This window comes from Monodon monoceros, unplaced genomic scaffold, assembly GCF_005190385.1.
Source record: "Monodon monoceros isolate NGI ecotype Baffin Bay Population unplaced genomic scaffold, NGI_Narwhal_1 Super_Scaffold_19, whole genome shotgun sequence".
Classification (NCBI taxonomy): Eukaryota; Metazoa; Chordata; class Mammalia; order Artiodactyla; family Monodontidae; genus Monodon; species Monodon monoceros.
The window spans coordinates 50,067,252-50,080,297 of NW_021703775.1; the positions used below are offsets into that span (position 1 = coordinate 50,067,252).

The 13,046-nt window shown below is 40.6% G+C and overlaps 1 pseudogene; it reads left to right on the forward strand.

Moving 5' to 3' along the window:
* Window positions 1-8,792: 8,792 nt before the first annotated feature.
* Window positions 8,793-9,356, forward strand: LOC114901020 (annotated as a pseudogene).
* The last annotated feature ends 3,690 nt before the right edge of the window (window positions 9,357-13,046 follow it).

Below are 13,046 nucleotides of genomic sequence, written 5' to 3' on the forward strand. Positions count from 1 at the left end.
ATTAATGTAAGTTCCGAGCACATTTAAGGGTGGCAAGGCTAAGCTATGATGGTAGGTTAGGTTTACTAAATGCATTTTTGACTTAGGATATTTTCAACTTATGATGGGTTTATCAGGATGTAACCCCATTATAAGTTGAGGAAGATCTGTATCATAGTGCTCAGGTTTAAGATTGATATTATTGTGACCATATCAATCAAAATTGTAAGACTGTCTTTTAATTTTTAGAGAAATGTTTCCTTCTGGGTTTGCAGGTAGAATGGGAAGTTGAACACCTTCATTGATAACTTCTTTCTTTCTTTTCCCTTTAGTTTCTTAGTTCTAGAGCTCTTTTAAAATAGAGCTCTTTCAAGGTTTTGGAGGTCTGGCCATGGGCCTATTTCCCACCCTACTTTTTGCTTGCATATTAAATCCTCTCTTTCTGCTTTGAGGCCATTCACAAAAAGATAACAGGGAGAGCCAAGGTCACATCTGCTTCAAGATTTACTACTGAATGCAACGTATTAAAGAACCTATCCCTAAAGTCTCCATCAGGTTTCTCTTTTTTTGGCTTGAAGAACTGAATCAGAACACTAATTTCACAGGAAAGGCAAAGGATAGCCTCCGAAAGTCCTTGACCGACATCTGCAGTGTTTCTAAGTCCCTTCAGCTTCCTATACAATTCAAGGTCTTTTAAGTCATCATTGGAGGTCTTCAAATTCTGACTTTTTTATCGAACTTTTTGCAACGTATGCACTATTGGTATATATCTGGCCACTCTGGATTACATGTCCCTCAAACTATTCTAAATTCCTCTGCAATGTTCTATCTTATCTAGGCCTTGGAGAGTCTTAGGCAATGGCTTTCAGCTGAGAATGGAACCAGAGCTTAAAATTCACCATAAGAGCTTTTCTCTGTGCTGAAGGAGGTTTCCCTTAAAGAGGTTAAGTGAGGTTTGGGGTACCTGGCTGGCTAGGAGGGAAGGAGAGGGGGTCAGAGGGAGAGATGGGGCAGCAGTAGATGGAAGAATGTAGGATAGAGGAAGAGGAATAGTGTGTTTGAGTTGTGATTTGCGGGAGATCTAAAAGACAGTTTTAAGTTGTTATATTTTTCTTTTGCTTTGGACAAGGAATCTGTTAAGGAGGCAATTTTGGAATCCAATTTCTTTTGGATGCCTCCTCATGCTAATAAAAAAATGAAGACTGTTGGATGTTTGAAATTATGTTCCCTTTTCCTTCAAAGGCACTTCTCAAGTGAATAACTTTGTTCGTATCAAAAGTTCTTATAGTGGGGCTTCCCTGGTGGCGCAGTGGTTGAGAGTCCGCCTGCTGATGCAGGGGGCGCGGGTTCGTGCCCCGGTCCGGGAGGATCCCGCATGCCGCGGAGCGGCTGGGCCCGTGAGCCATGGCCGCTGAGCCTGCGCGTCCGGAGCCTGTGCTCCGCAACGGGAGAGGCCACGACAGTGAGAGGCCGGCGTACCGCAAAAAAAAAAAACAAAAGTTCTTATAGTGGCCACTGTCATTCTGAATTATCCTTGGTGAAATGATGCTATTTAGAAAGATAAGTGCACAAATTTGGGCAATAGCATCAATACAGGTAAGAAGCAGAAGTTGGGTCCAAGGAAGGCATGGACTGAGGTTTATACTAAGACTGGGAATGTCAGTGGAGAGTTGCTTGTGTATCCTGTGGGTCGGGGACCCCCAACCTCACAGCTAGACCTTACCCAATGGCAACTCTGTTGAACTTACAGTTCTCAGCAGATGAAGGGCGTGGAGAGATCTCTGCTGATCCAAACTCTCACAGACAAAACTAGTCTGAGGAAAGTTCTCATAAGGTGTTGTTCAGTGGCCTGAGACAAAACTTTTCCCTGGGCTGGCTTAGGGATGGACTTATTGGGACCCACACCTGTCCTCTTCACCATGAACTTTATTCTAATATATGCACAACAATAAATGACCAGGATGGGCATAGACAAATAGTTGCCTTGTTAATGATAAGGCGGATATGCACCAAGGAGAAAAGATTTTCAAATATGGTCAGGTAATCAAAGGATTCCTGAAAAGGGTTCCTTATTGCTAGGAGACAAAATAGATTCAGTATTTGGGCAGCTCAACAAAAAGGAGACTTAAAATAAGAAATTGGAACTTGGGCCCAGGACAAGCCTTACATCCCTCACTAGTGAAGCCTGAAAGACCCCTGAGGGGATCGAGGGCCTCAGAAGGGGACACTGTTTCTTTTTTTTTTTCTTTTGGGACACTGTTTCTGAATCAGGGGTCTTGCGCTGCAGTGGTGAAGAGGGTCTCCATTGGATCTCGGTGGAGCTCAATAATTGAATGGTGGCTCCCTTGAAAATACCCTCAAAACAACTTTGTGATAATGTAAAGCTCAGTTCTCATCACAGGAAGGGAGAACACTAACTACTCTGCAGAGCCAGAGTACCATCTAAACTGGGGAGGCAAAGTCGGGATATTTATGAAGTGTTGGGGTCTATTTGAAGGTAGCTCTTCCACTGGGGGGGCTTGATTAGGGATTGGACAAGAATAATGATACAATAGTTGAGGATTATTAGGGCAAGGGGAGAGTTTGTTTATTTGTTTGTTTTTGTTTGTTTGTTTTTTGTGGTACGCAGGCCTCTCACTGTTGTGGCCTCTCCCGTTGCAGAGCACAGGCTCCAGATCGCAGGCTCAGCGGCCATGGCTCACGGGCCCAGCCGCTCCGCGGCATGTGGGATCTTCCCGGACCGGGACACGAACCCGTGTCCCCTGCATCAGCAGGCGGACTCTCAACCACTGCACCACCAGGGAAGCCCAAGGGGAGGGTTTTGAGGCAAGGATTTCAGAGTCTTAGAGAGTGGTTGGATGCAAAATATTGAAAAGTCGCAAAGTTCATTTAAATGTTTTTCTTCTTGAAATTTCTGCAAAAAATGATAGTTACAACTTTTATTATCCCGGGCAAGAGTTTCCTGCAATAGAAAAGTCATGTCAGTGTCAATAGTAAGCTGTCAGGATGTTTGGTTCTTCCTATGCACTGACTCAAAGTTGTATTATATATGATTATTGCAACATCCCCTTGCCCCCATCAAATCACTCCTATTTATACTGGTTATCACAGTGGCCATGAGTCGTTAGGCCATCCAGAGGGAGAGAGAGCCTGATGAAGAGATGTTCTCCCACCTCGTCAGATGTTCTCTCCAGCCTCTTCTTTCACACTATTGTATTTGCCATTTGGGGGTCCCAACAGGAACCCTAAAAAAGTATACTAACTTTGAATATGAATTAAACCTTTAGTTCACAGTCAACAGTCCCTTCATCCACCCAGGTCATCAGGGTATGTGATGTAGAGCAGAATGACAACTGCCTTCCCAGTCTTCTGTAGTCATAGCCCAAATCCTTATATACAGAAACCAACTTTTACTTATTACCGTGATTATTGGCTCATAGCATTTCTGGCCCATGATGTAACTCATGTCTTAATTATCAGTGCTGTGGACTGGCTAGCCCAACCAGCCCTCCTAGAATGTTGACATGAATTCTGCCAGGGGCTGGCTTGTATGGTCAGTCTTTCCCTTTGACAGCTGCCAGAAAAGCTGGGGATAATCACTAGATAAGGAAAAAGGCTGTACAAAGGCAAGTTTCAAAACCATGAATTCTTTGTGCTTGTGTGTAATTAGTAATTATTTGTTATGTTTTTAATTTTATTTTATTCCTTCCAGTTTTATTGAGATATAAGTGACGTACAGCTCTATATAAGTTAAAGTATACAGCATAATGATCTGACTTACATACATCCATCATCTCACAGAGATACAAAATAAAAGAAAAAGAAAAAAAATACTTTTTTTCTCATGAGAACTCTTAGGATTTACTCTCTTAACAACTTTCATATATAGCATACAGCAGTGTTAATTATATTTATCATATTATACATTACGTCCCTAGTACTTACTAATCTTATAACTGGAAACTTGTACTCTTTGACTACCTTTATCCAATTCCCCTCCCCCCAGTTATGTTAATTTTAGAATCCTAGAACATTAAAAGTTTTCCTATTCCTGGGAGATGAGAGCTCTGGAGTGTCTCCTATCTCCACCCACCCACTTCATGACTGAGATACTAGCACCTCCCTCCATGCACGAAACTCCCTCCCATCAGCCTGTCTGTTCTGTTCCCTGGGCTCCCAGGTGACTCCTGCTTCTCTTTGGTGGCTTTTGTGGCATCTTGCAGGACTGCTGCAGTGGTACCCTCCCAAGAATGGGGGCCCATCCTTCCTCCTAGCCTTGGTCAGTACTGGTTCCCTGCCCAGTTACTGCCATCCTGGAGAGAGAAGCCAGCCTCACCCACCAGCACCCAGAGCCTTTTCAGCTCACCTTAGCTGGTCTGATTTTAAGCCCTACCACTCCTAAGGCCAACCTGAGTGTCTGCCCTTCAGTGATTATAGCACTTTTAGGCCTTAGACAATAGCTTTGCTCTATCTGCTTTGCAAATCTTTCTTTGCTATCTGTTTAAGAACATTTTTTATTGTGAAAAATAACACAATTAAAGGAAAGTACATAAAACATAATTATTATAAAGCACCTTTTTAAAAAGTTGAAGTATAGTTGATTTACAATATTATGTTAATTTCAGGTATACTACATAGTGATTCAATATTTTTATAATTATGCTCTATTTGAAGTTATAATAAAATATTGACTATATTCCGTGTGCTAGACTAAAGCAAACTCTTGTTTACCACCAACTAGAGTCAAGAAATAGAGTTTTACCAGCTTGCTAGAAGTCTCCCTTTATATCCCTTCCCAAACACAACCCCAGCCCTCGTAAAGGTAACTGCTAGCTTTTATGGTAATTACTCCATTGCTTTCTGATATCCTTTATTAGATTTAGGAAGTTCCTTCTATTCCTAGTTAAAAGAATTTTTTAAAAAATTATGATTGAAGTTGATTTTTACAAATACTTTTTTTTTACATTTTTTGAGATAGTCATAATTTTTCTCCTTTAAATTTATTAATATGGTGAAATACTTTGATTTGCAAATGTTAAACCATCCTTGCATTTCTAGAATAAAATCAATCTAGTTGTATTAGCTTCCTATTGCTTCTTTAACAAATTACCAAACACATAGTGGCTTAAAACTAGCACATTTGTTATCTTACAATTCTTGAGGTCAGAAGGCCAGAATGGGTCTTAGGGGCTAAATCAAGGTGTTGGCTTAGAGCTGCACTTCTGGAGGTTCAAGGGGAGAACATGTTTCCTTATCTTTAGCAGCTTCTAGAGGCCAGCTGCATTCCATGGCTGGTGACCCCTTCCTCCATCTTCAAAGCTCATCACTCCAATCTGTGCTTCCATGGTCACATCTTCTCTCAGACTCTGATCCTCCTGCCTTCCTCTTATAAGGACTCCTGTGATTACATTGGGCCCACAGGGAAACTACAAGATAGTCTGCCCAGGGCTTCCCTTCCCTGGTGGCGCAGTGGTTGGGAATCTGCCTGCTAATGCAGGGGACACGGGTTCGAGCCCTGGTCTGGGAAGATCCCACATGCCGCGGAGCAACTAAGCCCATGAGCCACAACTACTGAGCCTGCGCGTCTGGAGCCTGTGCTCTGCAAGGGGATAGGCCGCGACAGTGAGAGGCCCACGCACCGCGATGAAGAGTGGCCCCTGCTCGCCACAATTGGAGAAAGCCCTAGCACAGAAACGAAGACCCAACACAGCCAAAAATAAATAAATAAATTTATTTAAAAAAAAAAAAAATCTGCCCAACTCATGGCCCTTAATTTAATCACATCTACAAAGTCCCTTTTGCCATGTAAGATTGATATCCGCAGGTTTTGAGGATAAGGATGTGAACATCTTTGGGGCCATTCTGTCTCTGACATTGGTTGTATTTTCTTTCTTTCTTTTTTTTTTTTTTTTGCGGTACGCGGGACTCTCACTGTTGTGGCCTCTCCCGTCGTTGCGGAGCACAGGCTCCGGACGCGCAGGCTCAGCGGCCATGGCTCACGGGCCTAGCCGCTCCACGGCATGTGGGATCTTCCCGGACCGGGGCACGAACCTGTGTCCCCTGCGTTGGCAGGCGGACTCTCAACCACTGCACCACCAGGGAAGCCCCCTCTTATCTTTTTCATGTTTATAGAATTTATAGTGATATCTGCTTTTCATTCCTGGCATTGATTATTTGTGTGTTTTCTTTTTCTTGATAATTTGCAAGGATTTGTAAATTTTATTGGTCTTTTCAAAGAACCAACTTTTGATTCTGTTGATCCTCTCTATGGCATGTTATTTTCCATTTCACTGATTCTTGCTGTTATCCTTATTATTTCATTTATTTTACTGTATTTGGGTTTCTTTTGTACTTCTGTAAGAGTCAGGATTGGCTAAGTTAGGCTGCAGTAACAAACAATCCCCCCCAACTCTCAGAGCTTTCAACAACATAGTTTATTTCTCACTCATGCTGCCTGTTCGATCCAGGTTAGCTAGGTTCTTTTCCACATTGTCTTCACTTTGTGGCTCACGCTGGCAGAACAGCCACTGTCTAGAACATTGACAATCATTATGGCAGAGAGAAGAGACAGGATGGTGAACCATATGTAAAAATCCTGCCTAGATGTGACATGTAACACTTCTGTACACATTCCATTGACCGGAGCAGGAAATACAGCTAAACCTGATGCCAGTGCCCAGAGAGAGTGAATCTTTGTGAATAATAATATAGTATCCCATGCCTTATTTTCTGACTTTTTGAAGTAGAATCTTAGCCCATTAATTTTTAACCTTTCTTATTTTCTAATATATGCATTTAAGGCTATAAATTTCCTGTTATCAGCTGTATCCCAAAAATATTTATACATAGAAATTTTGTTAACATTCAGTTCAAAATATTTTCTAATTTCCTTTGTGATACCTTACTTGAGCTATGTGTTATTAAGAAGTATTTCTTAATTTTCAAGTAAATGTGGAGTTAAAAAAATGTTTTTTTCTAGTGTAATTGCATTGTATCAGAGGATATGATTTGTATCTCTCAAATCTCAGATTTTTTTAGACCTCACTTTCAACAATGCAATCTTGGGAAGAGGACTTTGAGCCTCAGATGAGACCCTAGCCCTGGCCAACATTTTGATTTCAGCCTTGTGATTCTTTGAGCAGAGAACCTAGTTGGTCCTGGACTTCTCCCTGAACTGTAAGATAATAAGTGGGTGTTGTTTTAAGCTGCTAAGTTTGTAGTAATTTGTTATGCAGAAATAGAAAATTAATAGAGTGTTTCTGCTAGTCGATAAATCACTCAGTTTTTGTTTGTCTAAAAATGTCTTCTCAGACTTCCCTGGTGGTCCAGTGGTTAAGACTCCGCACTTCCACAGGTTCAATCCCTGGTCAGGGAACTAAGATCCTGCATTCCGCACGGTGTAGCCAAAAAAAAAAAAAAGTCTTCTCATCTTTATTCTTTTTTTTTTTTTTTTAACTTTTTCATGTTTATTCTTGAAGGATGGTTTAGCTGGATATAGAATTTTGGACTAGCAATTTTCTTTTAGCACTTAGACAATATTACACTGTTCTCTGGCTTCCATTGTTGCTGTTGAGAAGTCAGCTGTCTGTTGCTCCTTTGAAAATAATATTTTTTCTCTTCTGCTTATCTTTAATATTTTTTTGGTTTATTTTTTGCAGATTTATTTTAATGTTCCAAGAATAGATTTAATTAAATTATCTTGGAATTTGTTGCTCTTCTTGATTCTGAGCTTGAAGTCTTTTATCAGTTCTGGAAAATTCTTAGTTATTATCTTCAAATACTGTCTCTGCTCATTCTTGGCTCCAAGTAGACTCCAAGTAGGTATAAGTAAGACCTTCTCACTGCATTCTGTGTCTCTTACCTTGCTTTTGTATTTTCTCTCTTGTTGTCTCTCTTTACTTCATTCTAGATAGTTTCCTCTACCATGTTTTCTGATTCATTGACTCTTTCTTCTCATGTGTCTAGACTGTTGTTGAACCCATCCCTTGAGTTTTTAACATCTCTTATTGTATTTTTTTGTTCTCAAATTTTTATTTGATTCTCTTTCCAGTCTGCTATTTTATCACTCTTCTATTCTATCACAGAGGGACATCTTCCTTGACTCCCCCCATAATCACCTTAGGCTTGTTTACATGCCCCACCCCCCGGCCACTGTGTGCTGCCATGGCAACCTGGGCTCTAACAGGCATTTACCTGTTCTCTTACATTCTCTCTCCAGCTAGACTATAAATATGTTGAGGATAGAGAATATCATTTACTCTGTGTCTCCAGCATTTATCGTAGTACCTGGTAATAGCAGTCACTCAATAAATGTTGTGGAACTCAACTGAACTTTTACTAAAGAAACCTCCTTGACCATCAAACACTGCCCCACTTTGAGGAGATGGAAAAACTTCAGTTAAGTCTCCACTACTCACAACTGCTCTTTGTGTGAGGAGATTCTTCTATGGAGCTAAGAGCTGCTATTTCTGCATCCCGGCTGATGAGAGGAAAGAGTGGAAAGCAAAATAGACACAGAAATAAGAGGCTAGGGGCATCTCAGGTGAGTTTCTGGGAAATTTCTGGGAATGAAGAGAAATTATTGGACAAGATCAAACTTTTCCAGGCTGTGGAGGGGCGGGCTGGAGATGTCGGTGCTGCCACGTCCTGGTGGCGGCTAGCGGAGCGGCAGCCTTGCGGGAGACTGTAGAGCCGGAGGTGGAGGAGGTGGGGCAGCCACTGAAGCCGGATGTGGATCTAGTGCTGTGTACCCGGGTGGGTGAGAATCCGACGGGCCTGGAGAGGAGCGCCGACTGCAGGTCTCTACAGACCTTACTGCAAAGATGAAACCTGATGAAATGCCTATGTTTGACCCAAGTCTACTCAAAGAAGTGGATTGGAGTCAGAATACAGCTATATTTTCTCTAGCCATTTCCCCAACACATCCTGGAGAAGGTTTGGTTTTGAGGCCTCTTTGTACTGCTGATTTAAATAGAGGTTTTTTTAAGGTACTAGGTCAGCTGACAGAGACTGGAGTTGTCAACCTGGAACAATTTATGAAATCTTTTGAGCACATGAAGTAATCTGGGGATTATTATGTTACAGTTGTGGAAGATGTAACTTTAGGACAGATAGTTGCTACAGCAACTCTGATAATAGAACATAAATTCATCCATTCCTGTGCTAAGAGAGGAAGAGTAGAAGATGTTGTTGTTAGTGATGAATGCAGAGGAAAGCAGCTTGGCAAATTGTTATTATCAACCCTTACTTTCCTAAGCAAGAAACTGAACTGTTATAATATTACCCTTGAATGTCTACCATAAAACACTGGTTTCTAGAAAAAGTTTGGATATACAGTATCTGAAGAAAACTACATGTGTCAGAGGTTTCTAAAGTAAAACCTTTTAAGAAAGACATCTGTCAAAGGAGCTGATGCAACAAGGCTACACTCTCTTCCTAGAGTTAAAATACTTTGTTGCTGCAACCCAGTGACCTCCATAAATACTGGATTGAAAAAAACACTGTAATACAAGTATAGTGACATTTAGAAGATTACTTTGGGCTGGTGAGACATGCTGAGTTTAGATTACAGATGAAATTATTAAGGGGATGATTTTTAACCAAAGGAGTATATTTTTAACTTGAATCTTTTCTTGCACTGTATTTTTCTAAAGTTCGGCTTTATTTCTTAGTAGTCAGTATAGGTAGTAAGAAGTTATATGTCTGCTATCTGTACTGCTCATTTAAAAAAAAAAGCATACAGTGAATAAGGCTGTTTCTTATCACATTCATAAAATTAATATTTTTTTCAAAGAAATATATCTAAATACCACTTAGGGGTGTATCATTTCACATATATTACGTGAAATTGGATGTTAGACATATTATAACTAAATGTAGTTCAGTCCAACATTTGCTGATCCTAATACTATATTGGCAAACCTGGTGAGCCTTTAAAATAAGGAGAAATGAAAATTAACTTCTTATAAAATGTGACAATTTAAATGTACATCTAAAAGTTGATATAATTCTAATGTAGCTGAAGTACCACCTGTCTTATATGTGAAATATAATTATTCATTTGTTTAAAATATCTAAGAGAAATATAAGGTACTTTTTAACAGTGAATTAGTAAATCCTGGCATATTACGTATTTCTAAGCTGATTTCTCATTTTTCCAGGGGTGTCCAAGCCTCTCTTCTGAGTAACATTTTTATGAAAATGGATTACAAAATTGAGTGGAGTATTTTAAAATGTATCATACTGCATTTATTACATTCTTAAAATGTTGATGGAAGCTTTTCTATTTAATGTGATTATAATGGTACTATTATTCTGGTCACTATTCTATTTTGATTTTATTTATTTTAATTATTTTTTTAAGTTGAAATAAGAATTAGATACTTCACTACTGGTTCGAATCTTTTACATTTCATGTTACATTAAACCTGTTCATATGAATAGTCTTTTGTTAGAAAAAACAAACAAACAAACTTTTCCAGGCTGTGGAATTACCCAGACCTCCAAAGAATGAGGGACTCTTGCTGACATCTAAGTGGTACTGTTTCAGTGTATCTAGGAACTCAAGGCAGAGTGGTTTCTAAGAAAGGAATCTTGTACAACCAGTATGTTGAACACACAGGACTTGTGGGTTGTATTTGTCAAAGCCACTTTATTTTTGTCCTCCACTGACTTTTTAAAAATTTGAGGTATAGTTGACATACAATATTATATGTTTCAGGTGTACAACATAGTGATTCACAATTTTTAAAGGTTATATTCCATTTATAGTTATAAAATATTGGCTATATTCCCTGTGTTGTACTATATATCCTTGTAGCTTATTTATTTTATACATAATACTTTGTATCTCTTAATCCTCTAACCCTATCTTGTCCCTCCCTCCTTCCCTCTCCCCACTGGTAACCACTAGTTTGTCCTCTATATCTGTGAGTCTGCTTCTTCTTTGTTATATTCACTAGTTTGTTTTATTTTTTAGATTTCACATATAAGTGATATCATACAGTATTTGTCTTTCTCTGTCTGACTTATTTCACTTAGCATAATAATACCTTCCAAGTCCATCCCTTCCATGGCTCTTTTTTTTTTTTAAAGTTTGTGTCTACATTTAAAAAAATTAATTAATTAATTTATTTATTTTGGTTTCGTTGGGTCTTTGTTGCTGTGCGCGGGCCTTTCTCTAGTTGCAGCAAGCGGGGGCTACTCTTCGTTGTGGTCCACGGGCTTCTCATTGAGGTGGCTTCTCTTGTTGCAGAGCATGGGCTCCAGGTGTGTGGGCTTCAGTAGTTGCAGCACGTGGGCTCAGTAGTTGTGGCTCGTGGGCTTAGTTGCCCTGCGGCATGTGGGATCTTCCCGGACCAGGGATTGAACGTGTGTCCCCTGCATTGGCAGGCAGATTCTTAACTGCTGTGCCACCAGGGAAGTCCCCTTCCATGGCTTTCTAACCACTTCCAGTGGGGGTCAGGATGGTCTTTTCCTGGCCATGTGTAAAAGTCCTGTCAAGCTCATAAATTTTTCTGTGCATCCTTAGGTAAAAGTCCAGGGGTCACTTTAAGTCACAAATGTGGACTTAATTAATCAATGTTTAAATCCTCATTCAAAGATAATATTTCTCTCCCACTCCCACAAAGCTAGGGTCAATGGCAGGTGGGTGGTCTGCAGCCTTGGAGGAGGCTGTGTTCAGTTTCTTCTCTTTCTTACTCTCTTCCTCCTCATCTTGCTGCTGCTTCTGACCTTTAAGGTTGAAGTTGGAAAAGGAGCAGAGGGAAGGGGGATAGGAAAGTTCCTGGTAGAATGGATTTGTAAGTTCTACACCTGAGGACCCACAGATTCCTGGCAGATGTTTAAAACTGACTCCTAGGGGCTCTCATGGGAGACTCCTGGGAGATTCCCCCTTCTGGGTTCCTCAGACCCAGCTCCCTCTCCTCCTGCTCCTCTGCTTCCCACAGCCCCTGCTGCAGCAGTTGCCTCCCGGCCTCTAACGGCTGAGTCTCTTTTGAGAGACTGGCCACCCTCCTGGTCAGGCTTCACCCCAGGTGGACGTTGCCTCTGCCCCCTCCTCATCTGGTCCCCAGAATTCTTGTCTCCTTTGACCTGTACTCTGAGGGTAGAGCGGTTCATGCCCAGATCCTCTTCTGTCTGCCAAGGCTGCTTAGCTTTCCAGGGCCAGCCAGTGGCGGCAGAGGCCACATCAAGTTCCTTCAGTGGTCAGTCTCCTTGAGGCCTCTCTCACTAGACTGGAGTGGAGGGAGCAGGTAACTCCTTAGATTTTCCCAAAGAAATCCTCCCCTCAAAATCTGCCCCCCTGCAACCTTCTCTTCTTCTGACTCTCCTATATCATCTTTCTGGGTGAGGGATTCCCTAGATGAGAGGACCAAGAGACAGGTAACCAGGTTTTGAAAATTTCCTTTGAAGATCTGCATCTTTGTGGTCCACTCACACCTTTGATGATCAGTAACTATCATATCTTGGCATTTCAATCAAAATTTCCCACTTAACATCCTTCGTCGTACTTATTTGTTTTTTACTGGAACAAAAACATCATTATTTTTTCTGATTACAAAATGAATGTATGCTTCTCATAAAATTGAACTAATACATAAATGTAAAAGAATGTAGTGACCCAGGGCAATCCCACCTCCCAGAGATAACTCAAAGGTCGAATTTGCTATGTAGCTTTACACTTTTTTTCTTTGACACACTTGCACTCTTTGTTAATAACTAAAATGGGATTGTAACATACATGAACTCCAAGGAGGCTTTTTCCTTCCACCGTAAGGATATGTAAGCCCTCCCATCACCTATATACCTAAAAGTATCTTGCAGTGAAATAGGAGAAGAGAGAAAAGCTAAGAGACTGAGCAATTCCCTGGATAGACTGAGGATCTAAATGGACAGCTTACATTATTTAATTAAACTGTGATTTAGTGGAGTGGACTAAATTTAGTTTTCTCTCACTTTCCATCAAGATAGCTGCTTTAGAGGAAATAAGATCAGTTGTAGAAAACCAAAGGGCTGCATTTGTGTTTCATACTAGGGAGTATCATGTGAATTTTCAAATCCCTACT